This window comes from Lagopus leucura, unplaced genomic scaffold (genome assembly GCF_019238085.1).
Source record: "Lagopus leucura isolate 7727_CA_CO unplaced genomic scaffold, USGS_WTPT01 Super-Scaffold_100002, whole genome shotgun sequence".
Classification (NCBI taxonomy): domain Eukaryota; kingdom Metazoa; phylum Chordata; class Aves; order Galliformes; family Phasianidae; genus Lagopus; species Lagopus leucura.
In genome coordinates, this window is record NW_024962263.1 from 70,982,021 (window position 1) to 70,989,919 (window position 7,899).

The window sequence follows — 7,899 nt, forward strand, 5'->3', positions numbered from 1 at the left end:
AGGGACTGGAAAACGGCAGCCACGGCTCTCCCCGCTGCCCCTGCCTGGCTCACAGGCGTGCGTTTCACTGGTCACGGCAACAACCGGTGCGGGACAGACGTGTGATTGTGTAGGCAGAGTCCTCAAAATGTCTTGGTAGGGCAGCGTGTGGGAATAGCATAGGAGGAGCGAGGTGATTCTCGGAAAGCAAGAGGAAGTTGTGAGCATGCTTGTGTTCTCGACAAGTAACTGGACAGGGCTGGGCTGGAGCACTACTAGAGCACAGTGTGTGCGGGTTCCCTGCCTGCGGTTGGCACTCCGTTCCTTTCCCTCTGTACCGGTGGAGTTCTGCAGACCGAAAGTATGACCAAGTGGCCAGGATGGGGATTTTATTTCTGAATCTTAAAAACAACAGTCCTGCGTTTTGGCTAAATGTCAGATAAGGCTCTATATTAAGCTCTGCTTTACGCAGTTGATTTCTTAAGAGTAGGACTTTCACTTACCTTTAAAACTGTGCAATATAAAGAGCTGTTACGTTTATACAGTGAAGTTTTACCTATAGCACTGGCTTGTGGCTTCTTACTGCCCTTTCTTGCGGCCTAAGATACACTCTGAGGTTTGTTACAGCAACGTCTGTTATCTTAGATGCTGATTTAACACTGGGGTGTTTTTTTGTTTGTTTGCTGCGCCCCCCCCGCCCCAGCCCCCCCCTTTCTCAACCGTTCTGGTGTGCTCCATCTACTCCAACATTTAAAGAATTTCACTCACTTTCACTTGGAACATTTCTGGGATGTTTGAGAAAGGAGCTGAAAAAAGCAATGTTCAGAATGGTATTGAGTAGAGCAGGGCTCACAAGAATTTGCTGTCTGGGACAGGTGAGGAGATTGCTGAGCATGAAGGAGAATATAACCTTCATTTTTAATCTCCCTGGGGATACTTCGTTGCAATATGCAGATACAGAGGAGTTCATTTTTGTAACAAGTGTGGTAAAGCTCAGGTTTGTTGTGTATTCCAATACACAGTGCTTCTCCATTGTATCTGTTTTTATTTTTTATCATTATTGCCTTGGGAAGCAATAGGAGGAGAGCTTGGGAGCTGTACATGAACACAGATGGTATGATAGCACAGTGTTTGCTGCAACTTGCTTCAAGTTATGTTTGAGAGTTCATTTTTAACATAAGCTTTAAACCTTTATTTTGTAGAAAATTCTCTTTGAAATGGCAACCACCCAAATATAGAATATACACTTTCAGAGGCACTTGAATGTTTTGTGGTAACATGATAAAAAATTAAGTGGTACTGGGAAAATAGTAATTCTTGGAAGCGCATAAAAAATTCTTGCAGGAGTGTATGTCAGATGAAGCATAGGTAAACATCTCTTTTTGGTATCTCCAGGAGGTGTAGGAGAACCCCCAGTGAAGCAGGCTGCAGCACTGGAGGCAGCGTTAGTAGTTTTGCAGAAGGCAAACATCGGCCTTTCCATTCACTTTGTTCCATTATTTCTGGTTTTGGAGTGAATGGAACATTGCCCGCAACACCCCTAATAGCCACTAAGCATAGTTTTGTTTGCTAACAGCCCCATGCGTCGATAGGCTCTGCACTCATTCACCTTCAAGTGGGCTATTTTTGCCAAACACCATTTCCACTTCTCTGGGTTTCACTAGCGCTGCCATTTGAAAGCGACCCAAGGAATTAGGCATTACTCACCTTTGCATATGCCGTCTCTTGAACAGATACTCTCCTGCTGTCTGCTATTCTTGTATTTCCTGCACTTTACCCCTGGTGTGGAATGCTAGTTTTTGTCTTCTTGCTGCCGTTTTGACCAAGGAATTCAGCCTCTTAAAAAGAAACGCTTTAAGCAGTTTCCCTTTTCTTCAGCAGCATTTTCTGTGCTGCCTTCCACGCAGCTCTTTGTTCGGTGACTTGCACTTTCACTATCTCAGGCTGTCAGGCAGTGGAGTTAGACACATTAGCATATAAAAGTATGTATATGCATGCTTATTTACAGCACTTCTCACTTTACTTTCTTCTTACATGAGAGAGAGAAATGGAGTGGGGAAAAAATGAAAACAGCCCCAGATCTTTCCTTCTCCCTGGAAGAAGTGTTCAGTTCTTTCTTCTTCCCTGTCATCGTTTTTCCCTGGAAGTGTTTAGTCATTCTCCTCCGTGCTTAACTGTATCTGATAAAGAGTGGACGAGTAGCAAGGGAGGGTTATCCGCTCACTAGAGCGGGGATTTTGGGGGAGGTTACCCTCACTCCAGCCAGGAAGTCGGCTGGAATAACTCCTACAACTTGCTGGGCTGGGAGGCACGGTGCTGCTGGATCTGGTGCGAGGAGGCAGCTGCTGCTGCTGGAGAAAATGGAGATGTTCTGACTGACTGTTTTTTTCCTTGGAATGGGGACATGAGCAAAGGCAGCCTAGCAAAGGGCACTTCTCTGGAGACCCAGAGATGATCCTGCAAATCTATGGCCTCTAGTGGGGGGGGGGAAGGAAAGATGGCAGCTCTGTTTTGTGGGGTCCTTCTGTCTAGAGCCACTTTTCTAACAGCTGCTGCTCAAAATCTTTGCTGTTGTGAATGTTACATGCTTTTATGGCCGATTCTCAGGTTATTATGTTGTATATAGGGGTATCCTTTTGCCATCTTTTTTAGCTTCTGTAGGGCTTTCAGCTCCTTGTCCTCCAGTTAGCAAAGGAAAATCTTCAGAGAATTACCACCTCTCTGGAATAAAACTTACATCAAAATTTTTAGGAATCTGTCCTAGATACCTTTGTTTCTTTCCATATCCGAAGCCTGTGATTTACAAGTCAAACCTTAAGCTTTACTGACAGCATTAGTGGATGAGATGCTTTATTCCTCTCTTATGTAGTTTGTTTGGGCTCTTGAATCAACTGACACGCTTTGTCCTCAGGGCATTCTTGTAGATTGACCAAACAGAGACTTTACTGAAGGAAGGATGAATTTTAGACTTTTCATTTTGTTTGTTTCTTTCTTTCTTTCTTTCTTTTCTTTTTTTTTCTTGATGGTCTAAAATGAGTCAGATTCTGACTCTGTGTCAGGTGCCAGTGATAAAAACATACACTGTGGATAAGGCTGCTATTTTCCATCACCAAATGGAAAGCAGTTACAACTGCTGGGTCTTGTGCTCTCTCCCTCTGCTTCATCTACGACCTGCTGAAAACTTCTCTAAGCCCCTCACTTCTCCATCCATAGTCCATTTTTATTAAAAACGATGCATCTAGCTGAAGAATTTAAGTCCTCCTTCCATAATCTTGTACACTGGATTTAGATCTTCAAACACTTTTGGATATGGACTGATGTGTGTGTGTGTAGAGTCAGTGCAGGACTGCAAGTGTCCTTCCAGTTATCTGGGAGTTAATGTGAGAGGCCTGGCTGACAAGGCTTTTGTGTGTAAAGTGTAGCTTCATGGGCATGTGAGTGTATCTGTGGCATTTGAGCACCTACATATTGAGTATAAAAATTACAAATTCTTGAATCTCTGAGAACTTATTTTCAGAACAAATGTCTTGGTGCTCATGTATTCACACATTCCCATGGAAAATTCAGCTTGTTTCTCTGTTGTACTTGGCTTGATTTTGGATCATTAAATGCAAACCGAAAAGCTACACGGAAGAATAAAGTACAACACTTTTGAACAAGATTGATTAATCAGACTATTTTGAGATGTAACTAAGGACTGTTTTAGGAATGCTGCTGCACTTATCAGAGCTGTGAAGAAATCAAATGAATATCTTCAACCAACGACAAGAAAAAGGTTTGGTGTGAGTGTTTGAAACCACTTGGCTGAACAGAGGCCTGCAAGTGAAATGTATGTGGTTTATATATTCATGATTTTATTATGTTCTCGTTTTTAACTGATTGGCTTATGCTGAGGTTTTTGTGTGTTCCAAAGATATATTGAAGGAGAGTATCATGTATGTTTTCTTCTCCATTTCAAGATGTATGGTGTTGAAATGAGCACATTTTGTTCTATGAAGTGCTGGGAGCACTGACTGGACTTTTGTTCTCTGGTGTGAGTTCAAGTGAATGTGATACAGAATTGATGAATTCACCGCATGTTGGTCTTGTCGTGGTACTCTACATGGGCCCAAATTACACCCTGGGTTACTAAATCCTGAGTAATTCTGTTGGTTTACAACTGAAAACAGATCTTTGCTTTTTGCAAACAATAGCCATTGAGATTTGGGAACTTGGAATTCTCTTTAGTGTGTATTCATTTCCTTTATGTGTAACTGTTCTTGAGTAAGCAAGATAATACTTAAAAAGTGTTACCAGAAGAGACAGGATGTCTTGAAGCAAACTTGAAACTAACATCATTCTATTATACTTACTTTGATTTATTTTTGGACTTATTTTTTATTTATTTGAGCTTACTAGCTAATGTTATTTTAATGTTGATTGTCAGGAAGAAGGCTCCATACTGTCTTGCTTCATATCTGTTCTGTCACTTAATTGCAGTCATTCTTGTCTTGTATGCATTTATTCTGAATTAGTTTGTCTGATATTTTAAAGTGATAAATTGTTTATGTTATTTACATTCTTTGGCAATATATGATGGCTGCTAGAGTTGAAGGCATCAGAAAGAAATGCTGTCGTGCTTGTAATTCATAAAAATGCAAGTTGCAAGTTTCATAGGGTACTGCCTGAGGATCTCTAAAGGAACTTTAATGAATGAAGTAGTGTAGCTGCTATGTGATGTATGCAAACTCTCTCTAAGCGCATGTACTCTTACTGAAAACATGTTCTCTTGAAAGGAACAGGCAACGTGTTGAACCCATGCTTTTAAAAGATAATCCAAGGAGTTGCTGATAATTACGCATTTGTTATTATACTAAAAATGGAATTATATGACATCTCAAAGATCATTTTGTGACCTACAGTTTCTAGAGTAGAAAAAAGTCTCAGAGGTCTGGATAAAGGAGAATTTGCTGATACCTTTTGTTTAGATTTTTCAACCCTTTGGTAAAACAGTCACAACAGGCTAGTGTAGAAATTCAGAATGCAAGGGAACAAGGGAAGCTTGGGCCCCTAAGTGTGTATTTAAGGAACTTTATTCAAGTTACAGGCATTAATAGCATTTTTATGAAGGTTTGCTTAATAGTGTAGGAATTTACATTTTTCACTGTTAAAATCTCTTTGTTCCCTTGTTTTTGCTGCCGAGCATGTGCAAAACCATCTTGACAGCTCCAGGCTGCTAAACCCCAAAGAAATACATGAAATAAGCATTTTTCATGCAAGTTTCCTCTCAACTGCCTGTCAACTTCAGTTTTGCATCCCAGCAACCAATTTCAACTCATTTTGTTTTATACTGACTACATTTATCACAATTTATTTTATATTCTTGATAGGGTATTGAAAGAGGCTCTCAGGGCCACAGATTGCTGCTGAAATGTTAGACAACATTTGGCATGAACAGGATCAGAAATTAAAAACTGGCAGTTTTTAGCCTGGTTGCCTTTGAAATTAAGTTTATGAGATTGTGTTGTTTATCTCTCTGTACATTCAGCAGTTCTCCTTACACACTTTGGTACTCAATTTCAACAGATTTGAAAGATGAGCTGCAATCTCAAGATAAATAAGGTCTGTGAAAAACTACAGCTGTACAGAGGACAAGGAGCATAATTAAATGCCAGCACTGTGGAAAGGCAGGTGGAAGCTAGCCTTTTTATAGCAGTTGAGAGCAGCCAGCCAGCCAGCCAGAGTAAGCTCAACGATTTTGATTGAGCATAGCATGTGCCCTACATGGAGGGTGGGTTTCAGAAGAGAACCTTAGATTGGAATCATAGAATCACAAGGATGGAAAGAACCTCCAAGATCATCTAGTCCGACCATCCTCTTATCATTGTTACTACCCACTGAGCTACTAAACCAAGTTAATGAAAGGTTATCATGGCAAAGGAGATTTTAGGAGGCGAAGAATGCAAGTCCATGAAAACAATAAATCAAACCCCACTTCCCTTGGTTTATTTCTCACAGAGCAACTCGGCTGTCTTGTCTTTCCTCTTCTTCCTCCTTCCCTTCCTGAACACCTTCTTTCCTCCCAGAATCTCTGGAGTCTGTTACTATCTTTGCATTCCCCCTTGATCTCCTGGCTCAGTATCAACTCTTGTAACTTAACAGCATACGGATTTTGTCTGATTTAGTAATGAGGTCTCAGATATACTCTCTTGGGAGCCAGTTAATGGCTGTTTCTTCGTCCAAAAAGTTCAACTGGGCAGCTAAGATGTGCTCGTGTCAAGAGCTGTAACAAAACTAATTGGTACTGACCCCTTTCCATCCTGACTGGAGAATCTCCTGCTCTGGTGTACACACTCATTAAATATCTGTCGATTCTTATTGTGCCTACTGCCAGCTACCCAACATGTTAAAAGTCCAGTTGTGTGGTGGGTCTAGAGAACCTAGTTTAGAGGAAGTTAACTAGAGTTAAGTAAATGAGCTTTTTCTTTCCTTTTTTTACAATCTGTATTCATAAGTCATATAGTATATCCAACCCAACATTACAAAGATTTTAGTATATTCCTCTACAGTATAGAAGCTTAAGACTTCTCATAGGGTCTTTAGTGCTCTATAGAACACTGTGAGAGTTGTATTCTTTAAAAATAAGTTTGGCTTAGCAGCAAAGAAAAACTGCTTGTCTCCTTTTGGTCTTTTCCTCAAGATGGATACCTTACCTAGACGAGAAAGTTTTAGGAGATCTTCTGTGGGCAGTTATCCTAACAGGACAGCACAACTGAGTTGATGTCAAAACAGAGAATATGTACGCACATAGTACTGTCCTGTGATAAAAGCTGCTCTTCTGCACAGTGTCGCTGCTTGTGAAACCTGCCTGGTTTTACATAGTAGTAAAACCCCAGGAAGTATAAAAGTAGTGAAAGTGCTTGCAGTGTGGCCTTGTTACCCTTTTACAGTTGTTTAAAGGTCAGCAGCAAATCAACATTTACTCCCACTCCTGCAAAATAAGGTTCTGTAGGGACAAAGCTCTCAGGCTGTATAGAAGACACCCTGGACTGAAGAGGGGACTGAGATCCCACTCCGTTTCTTGCAGGCCATGGCCAGAGCTACCAAACCAATCTTTCTTATCAGTTATCTAGCACAGACTGAGCCATAAACTTTGGGGAAAAAATTTGAAGTAAAAAACTCCAGGCATAAGGTCTTAAAGGGGAGCTACACTTTTTTTCCCCCCTAACTTCTGGATTCTCTTGTTTTACTGAGGTTTTTATGTGAAGTAAGTTGAACTGCTGAAGGAGACAAACAAGTCTACGGGTGCTGTTACCTGCCAAATAGTTAATGCCTCACTTCTCAGTTAAGCATTCATGTTTTTTCAAACTTGGTAGGTCTCTGGCTAGGCTAATTAAGAGAGCAGCTAGGCTGTAATCGAATGATCTCTACGATATGATAAGCAGCAAGCAAGCAGCAATAGTAGCTGTACGAGAACTTCAGAATGCCGTGAATGCCTCACGAAGTTCACCAAGTGTGTTGATCAGCTCCAGATTTTACAACCTTGTTTCCCTTGTACTTCATTCACAGGAAAAATATCTCTGTGGCTGGTGATACTTTGCAGGCACATGGAGACAACAGCGAACAGAAAGACTTGCTAGGCTGGGCACTGAGGTGCTCACCAGTGCCAGTTTTCAGAGATGGTGCTTTGTACAGGAAAGCTCATAACTGGGGGTTGGGTGCTCTTCTAAGGAAAATATGGACATTTTTGCCAGTGTGCAATGACAGGTGGAGGGACAAGATTTGGGGACAGAATCTAAACCCCTAAAACACAGCGTAGAAAATGTTCCAGCTACTGTGAAAATAAAAAGGAAGGAGGGTAGTAAAAGAAGTCTGAAGCATTTCTAGCTTCAGAATTCAACTGTGTAAAAAGTAGTAGTAAAAATCACAACTACAGATGAA